At 44.4% G+C, this 19,034-nt stretch overlaps 1 protein-coding gene across 1 annotated transcript in view; it reads right to left on the reverse strand.

Annotated features, from left to right (window-relative positions):
- The window catches only part of LOC122941918 (zinc finger protein 184-like), a 104,629-nt gene that overhangs the window by 65,678 nt on the left and 19,917 nt on the right, over positions 1 to 19,034 (reverse strand). The window lies entirely within an intron of this gene.

A 19,034-nucleotide genomic window follows, 5' to 3' on the forward strand; every position in this document is an offset into this window, starting at 1 on the left:
AGAAGACGGCAGAACCACGGAGTAGAAGTGCATCTGTGTCGTCACTCATCTCAACCGATAATGAGGCAAGTTACTCAGAATCAAACATAAGAACATACCCCACACGATATGGGAGAAAATGGAATGAAGTAGCGAGAAGTCGCCCACCAACAAGATTCCAGGGTACAGGTGACCCCAAGAATCAACGCTTACAGGTAATCAATTTATCTAACCATACTCTGAGTGATGAACAATTGGAGGTGTTGAGCCTTGGTCTTAATTTTATTCCTAAAACCGGCTTTAATCTTTTTACAGCGGTAAAAGATTTACAGTTTTTTGCACGAAATCTCATTTTTAAGACGTTATATCATGGGGGGGCACGGAGGATACTATGTTCACGGCGGTTGAATTGGAAGCAATCCGTACCTTGGAGGATTTGCAGAATGAACAATTGGATGCTGCACCGGTGAGTAGACTACCTATAGCTCTGGTACCAAAATCAAAGAAATTTCCCCCCATGTCATTATTCTCAAATATAGATATCTTTGTTAAAGTTGTTACAGACGAACTGGGTCGGTTCAAAGATTTACAGCCGGGGACAACCTTAATAGACGACAGAGTCTGGCTCTGAAACAACAAAATGGAGAACCTCGTAATTAAATCCTCGGACAAAGGAGGGAACGTGGTCCTGTGGCCAACCAATATGTACGAACGGTAGGCCTTCAGGCAGCTAAGGAATTCAGACTGCTACCGGAAACTGACTTTTAATCCCTTGATTGCATTCCAGGGTGACCTGGGTGGGATTTTACAAAAAGCAGCAGACACAGGAATAATCACTCCTAAAGAACAGAATTGTCTTTTTATCAGCGACCCTACCATAGCGACGTTTTATATGTTGCCTAAGATCCACAAGAATGCGAAGGTTCCGCAAGAACGCCCGATAGTCTCAGGTAACAACAGCATGTGCGAGCCTGTCAGCAAACTAATTGATTATGTTTTTAAGACCATTTGTTGACAGTCTACCGTCATATCTTAAGGATACCGGTGACCTGCTACGGAAAGTTGACGGTTTGCAACTGCATGAAGACATGATCCTGGTGATATGTGCGCGTTGAGTCACTCTATACGTCTATTCGCCATGATGGCGGGATTCTGGCTGCAACACACTACCTGATGACTTTGAATATACGAAGTGAGTATGCCGGGTTTATTCTTGACCTACTTGACTTCACTTTGCGACACAACTTCTTCACCTTCAAGGGGTCTTTCTACCTACAGCTCCAGGGAACCGCAATGGGGGCGTCTTGTGCGCCCTCCTATGTGAATCTTTTCCTGGGGCTGTGGGAGAGAAATATCTTTTTAACGGACCCAATTAAACACGTCGAGAAGGTCCACATGTGGAGTCGATATATCGACGATGTTCTCATGATTTGGCAGGGAAACACCGAGGATTTGAAAGAGTTTATGGCACTCCTCAATGAGAACAACGTAAATATTTATCTTACGTATAAGTGTCACAAGGGTGTCAAGAACCACGCCTGACTCCGTTATACCCGGGGTCAGGAAGTCGCAGCGGTTGGCTGCGCACTCTATGTAGTAAGATAGGGCTGTTTCCTTATGGTAGCTTTCTGGGTTTGCTTTGCAACCCTTTTTGGCTCACTCAGGGATCCGTAGCTCCTTCTCCTCAGCTGTTCCTTGTCCAGCACTCCCAACCTCCTTATATTCCCCTCTCACACTTCTCTGGTTGCCAGAGATAGAGCTTCCTGCCTGGACTTCTATACTGACCCACTGGAGCTGTGTTGCTGCGTTCTCTGGTTGTTGGTCCAGAACGTTTCCCTCCGGATCCCTGTTGGACCTTTGTGGTCTACTGTGGTTGCCCACCTGGGTTTATGTGTTTGTCTGTATTGTCTTCCTCTCCCTGGTGTTTTTCCTCTTAGTGTCAGTGGTGCGGACTAGCGATCCCACCGGCCCGTTCACTATCTAGGGCTCATTTTAGGGAAAGCCAGGGTTTAGGCACGTGATCGCCGCACGGGTGAGGAACCAGTCTAGGGACGTCAGGGCAGTCAGGTGCCAGCCGCAAGCTAAGTCATGGGTCACCACCTTTCCCTCTCCCTTGGGCAGGGCTTTCCCTTTTCCCTCCCTGTGCGTGACGCCGGTCATTACAATAAGATGGGTAGAACCAAGATGGATTTCTTGGATGTGGCTTTACATGTGGATAATGAGGGCTTTATTCACACAGATCTGTTTCGGAAGCCGACCGCTGTGAACAGTCTCCTCCGTGCCGATTCCTATCACCCAAGAAAATTACTAGATGGCATACCAGTTGGACAAATCCTGAGACTGAAAAGAATCTGTTCCAGGGATGAAGATTTTGAAAAACGGGCAGGTGATTTAACCAAGAGATTTAACCACCTCCGGACCGCCTAACGCGCCGATGCGTCCGGAAGGTGGTTGCTTTTCTCCTCCTGGACGCATCGGCGCGTCATCTCGCGAGACGCGAGATTTCGCCGCAGCCGGCCCGCACATGCGCATCGCGGGCCGGCATTTCATAGAGGAGTATTTCGTCAGGACCTGCCAGCCAGCGATCATTGGCTGGCAGGTTGCTGATTTTCAAAAAAGCCAATCACAGAGCCGTATAGCAGATCATATTTGTAAATATGATCTGTTATATGGCTGCCTGCTCCTCTGCTGGTTCTTTTCGTCGGTTGGATCCAGCAGAGGAGCAGGCTTCACAGTGAGTACACCAACAGTACATACTTAGCCCCAGATCACCCCCCTGAACCCCTATTAACCCTTTGATCACCCCTTCTAGCCCCTGTCAATCACTAGTGAAAGGAAAAAAAGTGATCAGTGCAAACTGTCACTTTTTTTTTTTCACTGTTATTGACCGTTAGGTTTTAGGTATAGTTTAGGTCCCTTGGTTAGGTAGTTAGGGATCAGTTAGCGCCCAGCCCACCGCACCGCAGTCCGTTATTCGCTGATTAGCGTATTGCTAATCAGCATTTGTACTTTTATAGTATCTGGAAGTGATCAAAACTGATCACGGTCAGATCTATAACTGTATTAGTGTCACTTTAGGTTCGCCCTCCACCCAAAACGCAGTGTTTGCCCGATCAGGCCTGATCGGTCGCCCACACGTGCGTTCGCCCACACCCGCCCCACCGCAGTGACAAAAAAAAATTTTTTTTTGATCGCTGCACATCCACTTTACACGCACTGCGGCGATAAAAAAATCACTTTTGATATTTTTTATCAACCGCAGCGGCCTCCGGTACTTCGCTAGCCTCCCCTTTGTAAGACAGGCTTGCTTTTTTTACCTGGGTAGTCTCAGGGAATACCCCTAAATTTAGTTGCCCACATGTCAAACAGGGGGTATTCCTCTGAAGAGGCCTACAGGCTTCTGACCCAGTCGGATGAGGAGTGGGAACCCTCATCTGATGAATCCAGCGGGTCAGAATACGAACCTGTAGAAAGCAGCGGCTCTCTGACCCAAAGTTCGGACGAGGAGGCTGAGGTCCCTGATAGAACCAGGCGTACCCGGCCCCGTGTTGCTAGACCGCAGGTTGCGCAGGATCCGCTTCAAGAGCATCAGAGTGGGGCTGGTGCTGCCGGATTACGTGGTGAGGCATACACCAGCAGACCAGCCCATCCTGGACCTAGTACCAGCACTGCCGTACAACCTGGTGAAGTAGCGAGCACCAGAAGGGCAGTTGAAGCTGGTACGGTGGCACGAGCAGTAGTGACCCCGTCGCAGCCACCGCAAAGACGTGCCCGTAGAGCCCCTAGAATCCCAGAGGTGCTGGCAAACCCTGATTGGCAGCCCCCAACTTCAGCCGCACCTGTAGTTCCCCCTTTCACCGCCCAGTCTGGAGTTCGGGTTGAGACGGCTCAGATCGGTTCGGCCCTGGGATTTTTTGAGCTGTTCTTGACTGCGGAGCTCTTAGACATAGTCGTGGCAGAGACAAACCGGTATGCCACACAATTTATAACCGCTAACCCGGGAAGCTTTTATGCCCAGCCTTTCCGGTGGAAACCAGTCCAAGTTTCCGAATTTAAAACTTTTCTGGGCCTCCTCCTCAACATGGGCCTGACAAAAAAACATGAATTGCGGTCATATTGGTCCACGAACCCAATTCATCACATGCCCATGTTCTCTGGTGCAATGTCCAGGACACGATTTGAGACCATCCTGCGTTTCTTGCACTTTAGTGACAACACCGCCTCCCGTCCCAGAGGCCACCCTGCTTTTGACCGGCTCCACAAAATTCGGCCCCTCATAGACCATTTCAACCAGAAATTTGCAGATTTGTATACCCCTGAGCAAAACATCTGCGTAGACGAGTCCCTAATACATTTTACCGGGCGCCTTGGCTTCAAGCAATACATCCCAAGCAAGCGCGCCCGGTATGGGGTCAAATTGTATAAGCTCTGTGAAAGGGCCACAGGCTATACCCACAAATTTCGTGTCTATGAGGGAAAAGATCAGACCCTGGAGCCGGTCGGTTGCCCTGACTACCTGGGGAGCAGTGGGAAGATAGTTTGGGACTTGGTGTCACCCTTATTCGGCAAGGGATACCATCTTTATGTGGACAATTTTTACACAAGTGTGGCCCTCTTTAGGCATTTGTTTCTAGAACGGATTGGCGCCTGTGGTACCGCGCGAACTAGTCGCGCGGGCTTCCCCCAACGGCTCGTTAGCACCCGTCTTGCAAGGGGGCAGAGGGCCGCACTGTGTAACGAAGAACTGCTCGCGGTGAAATGGAGAGACAAGCGTGACGTTTACATGCTCTCCTCCATTCACGCAGACACGACAATACAAATTGAGCGAGCAACCCGTGTCATTGAAAAGCCCCTCTCAGTCCACGACTATAACCTCCACATGGGAGGGGTCGACTTCAATGACCAGATGTTGTCTCCGTATTTAGTTTCCCGCAGAACCAGACGCTGGTATAAGAAGGTGTCTGTATATTTGATTCAATTGGCGCTGTATAATAGTTTTGTTCTCTACAGTAAGGCTGGGAGAACTGGATCCTTCCTCAAATTTCAGGAAGAGATCATTGAGAACCTCCTGTATCCAGAAGGTTCCGTGGCCCCATCCACCAGTGTAGTTAGCCGTCTACACGAGCGACATTTCCCCAATGTCGTTGCTGGTACCTCAACCCAACCGTCACCCCGAAAAAGATGTCGTGTCTGTAGCAGGAGTGGAATAAGGCGTGACACCCGGTATTTCTGTCCTGACTGTCCTGACCACCCTGCCCTATGCTTAGGGGATTGTTTCCGAAAGTACCACACACAGGTACACCTAGCATAGGGATCACATCTCACCAGGATAGGCACACAGGGCTATTAGGGCCCATTCACTCACACAGCTGCTGCAAACGTCTCCTTTCACATGGGACAAAGTGCATAACGCACTTCGCCACATCTTTGGGCGATTTGCGCTTTGCACATTGACCCATGGGGGAGGAGAGGTTTGTTCTATAAAGGTAAAAAAACAAAAAAAAAAAAAAAAAAACAGGTAAGCAAACAGGTTAATGTTTAGTTCCAAAAGTTAAAGTTACATGTTCTGTTCCAAAGTTAATAAAATTATTGCGTTGTGGCCTGGTTTTTTCTTTTTTTTTTTTTTTGTCTTTTTACCTTCCAGGTGGACCAACCGATGAACTAGCTGCAGCACCGATGTGCATTCTGACAGAAGCATTGCGCTGCTGTCAGATTACACGCAAGTCGGTGTATGCGGCGCTGCAAGACGGGATTTTCTCCTCTGCAGTGACAGATACGTTTGCCGAAGCATACGAGCTGAGGAGGAGGCGGCGTTCCTATGCTTTGGCAAGCATTTTGTATATATATATATATATTAAAAAAAAAATCCCGGCAATGATTTATTCATCCACATCGATTGATGCGAATGGAGAAATCTGGTTTGCCAGGGCATACGAGCTAAGTGGGTATGGATGTAGGGCGGAGCTCCTATGTCCTGGCAGACGCCTTTCCCCTCCATTTTTTTTTTTTGGCAGAGATTTTTTCATCCACATTGATCGATGCGAATGAAGAAATCTGTGCCGTTCATTTTTTTTCTTTCAGCCCAGAAGCTGAACGGAAAAAAAAATCTCATTACCTGTATGCTCAATATAAGGAGAATAGCAGAAACTCCTAATGCTGGCCATACATGTAATGATTGCGGAGACCCTCAAATGCCAGGGCAGTACAAACACCCCACAACTGACCCCATTTTGGAAAGAAGACACCCCAAGGTATTTGCTGAGGGGCATATTGAGTCCATGAAAGATTGAAATTTTTGTCCTAAGTTAGCGGAAAGTGAGACTTTGTGAGAAAAAACAAAAAAAAATCAATTTCCGCTAACTTATGCGAAAAAAAAAAAATTCTAGGAACTTGCCAGGCCCCTTATTGGATACCTTGGGGTGTCTTCTTTCCAAAGTGGGGTCACATGTGGGGTATTTATACTGCCCTGGCTTTTTAGGGGCCCTAAAGCGTGAGAAGAAGTCTGGGATCCAAATGTCTAAAAATGCCCTCCTAAAAGGAATTTGGGCCCCTTTGCGCATCTAGGCTGCAAAAAAGTGTGACACATCTGGTATCGCCGTACTCAGGAGAAGTTGGGGAATGTGTTTTGGGGTGTCATTTTACATATACCCATGCTGGGTGAGAGAAATATCTTGGCAAACGACAACTTTTCCCATTTTTTTATACAAAGTTGGCATTTGACCAAGATATTTTTCTCACCCAGCATGGGTATATGTAAAATGACACCCCAAAACACATTCCCCAACTTCTCCTGAGTACGGCGATACCAGATGTGTCACACTTTTTTGCTGCCAAGGTGGGCAAAGGGGCACATATTCCAAAGTGCACCTTTCGGATTTTGCAGGGCATTTTTTACACATTTTGATTGCAAGGTACTTCTCACACATTTGGGCCCCTAAATTGCCAGGGCAGTATAACTACGCCACAAGTGACCCCATTTTGGAAAGAAGACACCCCAAGGTATTCCGTGAGGGGCACGGCGAGTTCCTAGAATTTTTTATTTTTTGTCACAAGTTAGCGGAAAATGATGATTTTTTTTTTTTTCTCTTTTTTCATTACAAAGTCTCATATTCCACTAACTTGCGGCAAAAAATAAAAAATTCTAGGAACTCGCCATGCCCCTCACGGAATACCTTGGGGTGTCTTCTTTCCAAAATGGGGTCACTTGTGGCGTAGTTATACTGCCCTGGCAATTTAGGGGCCCAAATGTGTGAGAAGTACCTTGCAATCAAAATGTGTAAAAAATGCCCTGCAAAATCCGAAAGGTGCACTTTGGAATATGTGCCCCTTTGCCCACCTTGGCAGCAAAAAAGTGTGACACATCTGGTATCGCCGTACTCAGGAGAAGTTGGGGAATGTGTTTTGGGGTGTCATTTTACATATACCCATGCTGGGTGAGAAAAATATCTTGGTCAAATGCCAACTTTGTATAAAAAAATGGGAAAAGTTGTCGTTTGCCAAGATATTTCTCTCACCCAGCATGGGTATATGTAAAATGACACCCCAAAACACATTCCCCAACTTCTCCTGAGTACGGCGATACCAGATGTGTGACACTTTTTTGATGCCAAGGTGGGCAAAGGGGCGCATATTCCAAAGTGCACCTTTCGTATTTCACCGGTCATTTTTTACAGATTTTGATTGCAAAGTACTTCTCACACATATGGGCCCCTAAATTGCCAGGGCAGTATAACTACGCCACAAGTGACCCCATTTTGGAAAGAAGACACCCCAAAGTATTCCGTGAGGGGCATGGCGAGTTCCTAGAATTTTTTATTTTTTGTCGCAAGTTAGTGGAATATGAGACTTTGTAAGGAAAAAAGAGAAAAAAAAAAAATCATCATTTTCCGCTAACTTGTGACAAAAAATAAAAAATTCTAGGAACTCGCCGTGCCCCTCACGGAATACCTTGGGGTGTCTTCTTTCCAAAATGGGGTCACTTGTGGCGTAGTTATACTGCCCTGGCAATTTAGGGGCCCAAATGTATGAGAAGTACCTTGCAATCAAAATGTGTAAAAAATGCCCTGCAAAATCCGAAAGGTGCACTTTGGAATATGTGCCCCTTTGCCCACCTTGGCAGCAAAAAAGTGTGACACATCTGGTATCGCCGTACTCAGGAGAAGTTGGGGAATGTGTTTTGGGGTGTCATTTTACATATACCCATGCTGGGTGAGAAAAATATCTTGGTCAAATGCCAACTTTGTATAAAAAAATGGGAAAAGTTGTCTTTTGCCAAGATATTTCTCTCACCCAGCATGGGTATATGTAAAATGACACCCCAAAACACATTGCCCAACTTCTCCTGAGTACGGCGATACCACATGTGTGACACTTTTTTGCTGCCAAGGTGGGCAAAGGGGCGCATATTCCAAAGTGCACCTTTCGGATTTCACCGGTCATTTTTTACACATTTTGATTGCAAAGTTCTTCTCACACATTTGGGCCCCTAAATTGCCAGGGCAGTATAACTACCCCACAAGTGACCCCATTTTGGAAAGAAGACACCCCAAGGTATTCTGTGAGGGGCATGGCGAGTTCCTAGAATTTTTTATTTTTTGTCGCAAGTTAGTGGAAAATGAGACTTTGTAAGAAAAAAATAAAAAATAAAAAATCATCATCATTTTCCGCTAACTTGTGACAAAAAATAAAAAGTTCTATGAACTCACTATGCCCATCAGCGAATACCTTAGGGTGTCTACTTTCCGAAATGGGGTCATTTGTGGGGGTTTTCTACTGTCTGGGCATTGTAGAACCTCAGGAAACATGACAGGTGCTCAGAAAATCAGAGCCGTTTCAAAAAGCGGAAATTCACATTTTTGTACCATAGTTTGTAAATGCTATAACTTTTACCCAAACCATTTTTTTTTGCCCAAACATTTTTTTTTTATCAAAGACATGTAGAACTATAAATTTAGCGAAAAATTTATATATGGATGTCGTTTTTTTTGCAAAATTTCACAGCTGAAAGTGAAAAATGTCATTTTTTTGCAAAAAAATCGTTATATTTTGATTAATAACAAAAAAAGTAAAAATGTCAGCAGCAATAAAATACCACCAAATGAAAGCTCCATTAGTGAGAAGAAAAGGAGGTAAAATTCATTTGGGTGGTAAGTTGCATGACCGAGCGATAAACGGTGAAAGGAGTGTAGTGCCGAAGTGTAAAAAGTGGCCTGGTCATGAAGGGGGTTTCACCTAGCGGGGCTGAAGTGGTTAAAGACCGTGGATACAGTGACCGCTCGGTAGGAAAAGCATATTTGCGAGCTAAACACTGCAAAAGAGTGAAACTGCTGGAAGATCGCGGTAAACAAAAAGATGGTAGCAAAATGGTGAGGTTTATTACATCGTATAACTCTGGTCATGAAGAACTTAACTCTATACTTGAGAAACACTGGAACATTCTACGGATGGATCACACCCTGCGGGGTTATTTACCACATCACCCCTCTCTCACCTTTAAATGTGAAAAGAACTTAAAGGATATGCTAGTCCATAGTCATTATGAAGGCAAGACCACGGGAAATCTATTTGGGTTCAAGGGTCCAAAATGGGGATGTCATCCCTGTGGAAAATTCATTGCATGCCCCAATATCATACGAACAAATACCTTCACAGATTGTACTGGGCGGAAGAAGTATGAGATCACCCACACGATTTCGTGTACAACAGTGGGAGTGATTTATGTCGCTACATGTCCCTGCAATTTATCTTATGTAGGGATGACATCGAGACAGCTGAGACGACAAACATGAGAGCATGTGCTTGGAATTTTGGGAGCGAAGGACGAAGATGACCCACAGAATCTAAAGACGGTCCCCCGGCACTTCAAGATCCATCATGATTGTGATGCCTCTCTCCTCAAGCTAAGGGGGATTGATAGGGTACTGATACATGGGAGGGGAGGTAATTGTAAAAAGGTCCTTGCTCAGAAGGAGGTTAAATGGATCTTTGAGCTAAATATGGTGATACCATCTGGCCTGAATGAGACGTTAAGCTTCTCGCCATTTTTGGGGTAGTCTAACTGTTGATTGGCCCTATGCGAATGATTTCCTCTGTAGGTCTAAGTGGTGTGTATCTCTTTGACCTTTTTAATACACAGTTTTGGGTTTTTATTCTTTTAATAATGTTTCTTCTGCATTATTAGGTTATTTCATTTTTTTCAATGGCTGTATCAAACAGTATATTACAGTGTCCGTTGATGAATCGTATATAATGGGAACAGTGTCCGATGGTGAATCGCGTATGATGAAGAGCATCAGCAATGAGGGTGCATAAATGGAGAATACACAGAGCATTCCTGTAACCTAAAAATCTGTGGAAAGGGCAAAGGTCCTACCTGCATTGAACAGATACATTCATTGATATAGTATGATAGAGTAGGGATTTATATGTACACAGTATATCATGAATAAGGGTTATTATCATAATTATTAAATATATGTGTATAATGTGTAGCACTGATCACTTCACTTTTTCATTTTTTCACGTTTATTATTATTTTATTATTTTTCCATTTTTTCACTGGTTATTTACTTTTTGCATGTATCACTTTTCATTTACTTTTTCACTTTTCCTTTCACTAATCTAAAAATGTATGGATTCGTGATAAGTGTTTAAATCCATATTGTACATATGGTCTTATTATTTATATTTGGTATCTTATAATAGAGTACTCCGTTATTTATGCACTGTTTGTGGGTATGAATGTACATACCAGGTGATCCACAAGGAGATACTTATGTTGTTTTCACTGTATAGGTGGGCCTTGCCGGGATACATATATCCTTGATGAAAAGAGGGATCTTTGATTAAATCTTAAGGAACACATCATGTGCTTCACTTTGCTGGTCTCGCGGGATTTGCGGTTGTCTTTGGCCTGGATGTGGGAGGGAGCCTTGCCGGCTGGGTTTGAGGCTGATGCGTTCCGCGGTGGAACGCATACCGGATATCCGGTTTTCCGATGCGTCCGGGTGCAGTCCTCCTCTGCCTGTCGCCGGGGCCTTCTCGTACGTCCTCAGCGCCAAACATGACCCCCCTCTAAGCTTTTTAAATATGTGGATGTATGTTCTCTGCCCTATATCATTGTTTTATATTATGAAGAATAGGATTAGTGTCCAGACACTGATGGAAACGGAAGTGATGCGATGCGTTCCAGCGTGGAACGCATCGCACTTCCGGTTTTCGCTTTTAGCCATTAATGTGTAGCCCAGTAGATTTCAAATAACCTATTTTGGAGACTATATATGACAAGTTCAGACATACTACCAGTATCCCTTGAGAAAGCGACCACGAAACACGTGTTGGGATCCAGGACTGCTTGGTCTGTATTTACCTGTATTGCATGTATTTTCCCTGTGTCATGTTTTAGTTGAAGCACTATGCACTTTATATATACTGACTGAGGGCTGTGATTGATTATGGTATTGCACAGCCAGGGATCTTTTATTGCAAAACTATATGTATTATAATGGAACAGACCTGTGGAGATCATCCTGTGTGATATAATGCTGCTTATATATACGGATTTCTATGTTTTATACAAGTGTATGTCCAATAAAAGATTTTGTATTTCTATAATTTATGCTGTTCTGAGTTTAGTTTTGGGTTTATAGGGGTCTCAGTCTCTCTCAATCCCCTCTGAGCAGGAGACCATGCATATGGGTTTGCTTGCCTCTTATAGTAGAAGATTCAGCTCTCAGTGCAGGGTTTGTTTCTGTTGTGGAGGTATAAATTATTTGGCAAATGTTTGTCCCTCTAGAAGATTCAGGGAGAGTTTTGAGGGTAATAAAGAAACTAAAAGAAAAAAAATCCTCTAAAACTTTTCCATCTGTTACCATTGGCAAGGTTGATGTGGAAATTGAAGCTTTTTCGTTAGCTTGTAGTTCCCGTTTTGTCCTACCTGCCAGGGTGGCGCTAGAGAGCAAGAACATTTTTTGTGAGATTTTTGTAGATAGTGGAGCAGCTGTCAATCTCATTGATAATCAATTTGCTATAACTCATGGTTTCCAGGTGCGCACTCTGGTAAAAGATATACCTGTTTTTGCTATCGATTCCGCTCCACTTTCTCAAAAATCGTTAAAGGGCATAGTTCACAATATCCGTTTGACTGTGGGTGATGCTCATGTTGAGGATGTCTCATGTTACGTTCTAAGCGAATTTCCTACGCCTCTAGTGTTGGGGCTACCCTGGCTCACTAAACATAACCCCACCATTGATTGGCAAGCGAGGCAAATAAATGATTGGAGTGAGTTTTGCAGAGAGAATTGCCTCCTGGCGTCTCTTTCAGAGGTTTCTCTCTGAATTTTTGGATGTGTTTTCAGAGAGTGGTGTCCAGAAGCTGCCCCCTCACCGGGATTACGATTGCCCTATTAATCTTATCCCAGACGCCAACCTGCCTAAATCTCGTTTATACAATCCAACCTGAGAGGATCGCTATGCGTACGTATATCTCTGAGACCCTGAGAAAGGGACACATCCGACCCTCAAAGTCACCTGTTGCCGCTGTTTTTTGTTTTTTTTTGTTAAGAAAAAAGATGGTTCTTTAAGACCATGTCTGGATTTCAGGGAGCTGAACAGTATCACAATTTGTGACCCTTATCTGCTTCCTCTGATCCCGGACCTGTTTAACCAGATTGTTGGGGCTAAAGTTTTTCTAAGTTAGATTTGAGAGGGGCATACAACCTGGTCAGGGTCAGGGAAGGGGATGAATAGAAGACTGCCTTCAATACTCCTGAGGGCCATTTTGAGAATTTGGTTATGCCCTTTGGTTTGATGAATGCTCCAGCCGTTTTCCAACACTTTGTGAACAACATTTTTTACCATGTAATGGGGAAATTTGTACTAGCAAGGATACTATGTGTAAGCAATATATAACGCTAAAATAACAAACTAGCAATGCATGAAACAAAAACACAAATTACCCATGGTATGCCGGATCCCAAGGACTGTGACCAGAGCTGCACCTCGACGTGCGTTTCGCCGAGAAAGGCTTCATCAGGAGGTAAAGATATCAAACAATGTCCATCTTTAAATAGTGTGGTCCACAGCTGGCAATTGATTAGCACATACGCCCAGTGATGCAGAGCGTGACATCATAGAGGCGCGCCACCCACCCCCAGAAACCAGACGAGGCCCGCCCATCGCGCCACATGACCAGGCAGGGAGGAGGGAGCCGCACTAACAGCGGGCAGCCACACACCCCTCCCGTCCAATAACATGACATGAGGACGCGAGTCAGCCGGCTCACAAGGGACAGGTATAGGAGTGCCACCACTATGCCCCTCCGCAGTGCACCGGTGCGATGCACATTTGTCAGGTGGAGATAGGGAAATGAAAAAATTCTGCAAATCGCAGTGTTTGTCAAGATATACAGTACAGACCAAAAGTTTGGACACACCTTCTCATTCAAAGAGTTTTCTTTATTTTCATGACTATGAAAATTGTAGATTCACACTGAAGGCATCAAAACTATGAATTAACACATGTGGAATTATATACATAACAAAAAAGTGTGAAACAACTGAAAATATGTCATATTCTAGGTTCTTCAAAGTAGCCATCTTTTGCTTTGATTACTGCTTTGCACGCTCTTGGCATTCTCTTGATGAGCTTCAAGAGGTAGTCACCTGAAATGGTTTTCACTTCACAGGTGTGCCCTGTCAGGTTTAATAAGTGGGATTTCTTGCCTTATAAATGGGGTTGGGACCATCAGTTGCGTTGTGGAGAAGTCAGGTGGATACACAGCTGATAATCCTACTGAATAGACTGTTAGAATTTGTATTATGGCAAGAAAAAAGCAGCTAAGTAAAGAAAAATGAGTGGCCATCATTACTTTAAGAAATGAAGGTCAGTCAGTCCGAAAAATTGGGAAAACTTTGAAAGTGTCCCCAAGTGCAGTCACAAAAACCATCAAGCACTACAAAGAAACTGGCTCACATGCGGACCGCCCCAGGAAACGAAGACCAAGAGTCACCTCTGCTGCAGAGGATAAATTCATCCGAGTCACCAGCCTCAGAAATCGCAGGTTAACAGCAGCTCAGATTAGAGACCAGGTCAATGCCACACAGAGTTCTAGCAGCAGACACATCTCTAGAACAACTGTTAAGAGGAGACTGTGTGAATCAGGCCTTCATGGTAGAATATCTGCTAGGAAACCACTGCTAAGGACAGGCAACAAGCAGAAGAGACTTGTTTGGGCTAAAGAACACAAGGAATGGACATTAGACCAGTGGAAATCTGTGCTTTGGTCTGATGAGTCCAAATTTGAGATCTTTCATTCCAACCACCGTGTCTTTGTGCGACGCAGAAAAGGTGAACGGATGGACTCTACATGCCTGGTTCCCACTGTGAAGCATGGAGGAGGTGTGGGGGTGCTTTGCTGGTGACACTGTTGGGGATTTATTCAAAATTGAAGGCATACTGAACCAGCATGGCTACCACAGCATCTTGCAGCAGGATGCTATTCCATCCGGTTTGCGTTTAGTTGGACCATCATTTATTTTTCAACAGGACAATGACCCCAAACACACCTCCAGACTGTGTAAGGGCTATTTGACCATGAAGGAGAGTGATGGGTGCTGCGCCAGATGACCTGGCCTCCACAGTCACCGGACCTGAACCCAATCGAGATGGTTTGGGGTGAGCTGGACTGCAGAGTGAAGGCAAAAGGGCCAACAAGTGCTAAGCATCTCTGGGAACTCCTTCAAGACTGTTGGAAGACCATTTCAGGTGACTACCTCTTGAAGCTCATCAAGAGAATGCCAAGAGTGTGCAAAGCAGTAATCAAAGCAAAAGGTGGCTACTTTGAAGAACCTAGAATATGACATATTTTCAGTTGTTTCACACTTTTTTGTTATGTATATAATTCCACATGTGTTAATTCATAGTTTTGATGCCTTCAGTGTGAATCTACAATTTTCATAGTCATGAAAATAAAGAAAACTCTTTGAATGAGAAGGTGTGTCCAAACTTTTGGTCTGTACTGTATAAATCAAGGATGTGGCATACCAGGGTAGATGGACAATATAATACTACGAAAATGACAGAGCACATCTCAGATACAGTATATCTTCCATTCTCATGCATATGAGATCAAAGTCCCTATGTAGACCCCATGTTTGCATACCTCTAAAACTGAGAGCAATCATAAATAAGATATAATTTAAATTGAAATAGTAAAAATATTAGCAAACATGTAAATCCCCCTCTCTGTCATACCATAATAAGGAGATAGGGGTGACCTATATCATAAATGGAAAGCTGACACTATAAACCTATACGAAATACAGTGATGTGGTAGAATATAACAAAATGATGGTATATTTATACATACTTAATAGTAAGTAGAAATGTGACTGAATAATCATAGAAAAGTGAAGATGAGAGGCCGTCAAAAGCATAAATATTACGGTCTCCCATCACCCCATTCCAATAACATATATATATTAATAAAGAAATTAATGTGGTCAATAATCAATAATTCATAATAAGTGCATTAAAAATCGCAATACATAAAATACATATTGAAAAAGTGAAAAACTTTTGTGAAAAAAGAGTGATGATGAGTACACGTGAATATGATGAAGTGACTAAAGTAGATAATAAAAGGAAAGTGCATAGTGCAAAAAAGCCCTGGGATAATATCCACAGAGCTAGTGAATACTAAACGCATAGTACGTGCCAATACCTTAACCACCTAATATGGTAGCCAAAATCCTAACAACTAAGGGTTATGAGGGATGAGGAGCGGCGTCCAAAGTCCCCTCCCACACCATAATGAAGGTGTTGGGGTTTTGATCGATGTCCATTGCTCCATAAAGAGATGTTCTTCCCTAGGCCCGAAGGTCGCGTATCTCCAATAGGACCACACACAGTCGCAGCAATCAGATGTACTATGAAATACAAATAACAACAATAAGTATCTAAAAGGACAGCTAACAATAAAGGGTAAAAAGCACGATTTATAGAAAAGACTTGAAGCTAACCGTCTCATTGAGACCTTTAGGGATCTCACTCTTCAGTAGAACAATCCATTTAGTCTCCAATTGCAGGAGGCGTTTCTTAATATCACCTTCACGGCAGCCCATGGAAGCCTTGTCAATACCCATACACTGTAACCCTCGGGGATCGCCATTGTGTTTGTCCCTAAAGTGCAAGGCTATAGGTTGAAATTGGGTCAGCTCATCATGTGCAGAAGTAGCTGCCTGGCGGATCTTACTTGCATGTTCAAATACCCTAACGCGCAGCTCCCTGGTGGTCATCCCAACATACAGGAGATTGCAAGGGCAAGTGATCAGGTATATCACAGATGCAGTTCTGCATGTGATGTGATGCACGATATTATAATCACGTCGACCCTTGGAATCCTTGAATGTGGAAAACCGAACCATGTATATACATGCCTGACAGTTGTTACATGGGTAGGAACCCCATTTGGGCCCCTTACTCCCAAAGATGTAAGATGGCGATGGAGATACATAATGACTGCTAGTGAGCATATTACCCAGGTTTTTGGAACGTCGCCACGTAACCTGGGGATATTCTCGAAGTGTCGCCCACAGGTCATTGTCTGAAAGCAATATAGGCCAGTGCTTGGTAAGTATTTCCCGTATTTTATGCCACTGCATGTTAAAAGGCGTAATAAATCGACAGCTGGTGTTGTCGGTCTTTTGTCTGTTACTAGTCAGGAGGGCGTCCCTATTTGTAGATTTGGCGTGTGCATACCCCCTCTTGATGTCAATTTGATTATATGCCCTATTGTGAAACCTCCTGGAAAGCTCACCAGACTGCACCTCAAATTGCTTATCACTAGAGCAAACACGTCGGAGACGCAAAAATTGCCCTCGCGGAATGGCCCTAACCGTCTGTGGATAATGTGCAGACTTGGCATGTAGGAGGGTGTTGGTGGAAGTGGGCTTCCTATATAGATCCGTGGAGACCCGACCGTCTCTCTCCCTACTGATAAGAATGTCCAGGAACACCATCCTGTCCTGGATATAGTGCCATGTCAGTCTGATGTTGAGGTTGTTGTTATTGAGCCGCTGGAGGAAGGTCAGAAGCCTGCCCTCAGTGCCCTGCCAGATGAAAAGTACATTGTCGATATACTGCGACCATGAGACCACAGAGCTCATATGCATGAGAATGGAAGATATACTGTATCTGAGATGTGCGCTCTCATTTTCGTAGTATTATATTGTCCATCTATCGCTACCCTGGTATGCCGGATCCTTGATTTATATATCTTGACAAACTGCGATTTGCGGAATTTTTTCATTTTACTATCTCTACCTGGCAAATGCGCATCGCACCTGAGGGGCATCGTGGTGGCGCTCCTATACCTGTCCCTTATGAGCCGGCTGACGTGCGTCCTCATGTCATGTGATCGGACGGGAGGGGGTGTGGCTGCACACTGTTAGTGCGGCTCCCTCCTCCCTGCCTGGTAATGTGGCGCGATGGGCGGGCCTCGTCTGGTTTCTGGGGGTGGGTGGCGCGCCTCTATGATGTCACTCTCTGCATCACTGGGCATATGCGCTGATCAATTGCCAGCTGTGGACCACACTATTTAAAGATGGACACTGTGACGAAATCAACCTCGCCACTGGGTGGTAGAGAAGCCTAGCTACCAGCCTCTTGCCTCAGGATTATGGCCCATACTAACTTCGAAGGAGAAGACAGACCGGCCGCACAGCTTACATCTGTGGCTTAAAAATGCTTAAAATGTGACTTCCATGGAATTCGGGAACCCCTGCTTGGATCTGGGTGATTTTTAATATGTTGTTCACCCAGATCAGAGCTATCCATGGATGTATACATTATGGGGATATGTGGGGTTTTTAGGTGTTTTCGGTGTTTTGGGAAAAATGTGCGGTTTCTGTCTGTGAGTGATTAAGTTAGCCCATTATGTTTGGTAATTGTATTTTGTTGATTGCGTCAAATACAATGCCAGTGTGTTTGTTAATTGCGTCACAGACAATGCCAGTGTGTTTTTGTTAATTGCGTCACAGACAATGCCATTGTGTTTGTTGAATAGGGTTAGTTTTGTGTTTAAACTGTATAGGATTGGCTGCTATGCCATGTCCTCAGTATGTCATGTGTATATAAGTCAATGCTGTGTGTTCAATAAAGAGTTCCTGTTTTACCCTTCATCATGTTGAGGCTGGTGTTTGGGTAACTGATTGACACTGGGGATTGCTATACGCTGAAGATTTGCTATACCCCCCTGGTTATAACTACTAGCTCTTGTAAGAGCTGTTTCTGATCTCTGGATTTAGGAGAGTTTCACCCACTGGAGCCTGGAGCCCTGTCATAGGTCCAGGGTGGGTAGGAGACAGCGAGACCTCAACCAAGCTTCGGCGGTTCATGGGGTCTGTGGCGGTTATGGTGTCAAGTGGAGTGCTTGGAGTCCTCGGGAAGCGCTAGGAGCATCCATCGACGGAGGTACCCGGTCGGGGTGCCAGGAGATCAGTTACAGACAAGGTTTGTAAACGCGCATCGAGGTGCAGCTCTGGTCACAGTCCTTGGGATCCGGCATACCATGGGTAATTTGTGTTTTTGTTTCATGCATGGCTAGTTTGTTATTTTAGCATTATATATTGCTTACACATAGCATCCTTGCTTCGTCCCTGTCTGTGATACCATTTGGTCATCTGTATTCATCTAATGGCCATTTATGTTACCCTAGCTGGGCAATTTTGCTATGTGTGACCACATTGACTCTCTCATTTTTTTGCATGTAGCACACACATGTTTATAGGTTACTTTGGGGCGAACTTACAGCTCTCCCATTAGTATGCGGTTTTATACCCAGTGTCTGTGACCCTTTTTCCCTGTTAGTCGAGTATATGTGAGGGTGGTTGTTTTTGGTCCCGTACACGGGGCGCCCCCACCATTACCTTGTGCCTTTGTGCTATATTTATTGTTATTGAATTGTGTCTTTATTAAACTACATGTATTTTATATGTGGGATCTCATTCTTTATGGGGTTATTGGCCTTTTTTCGTTGTTTGGTTCATTTTATGTAT

The sequence above is a fragment of the Bufo gargarizans genome, chromosome 6 (genome assembly GCF_014858855.1).
Source record: "Bufo gargarizans isolate SCDJY-AF-19 chromosome 6, ASM1485885v1, whole genome shotgun sequence".
NCBI lineage: Eukaryota > Metazoa > Chordata > Amphibia > Anura > Bufonidae > Bufo > Bufo gargarizans.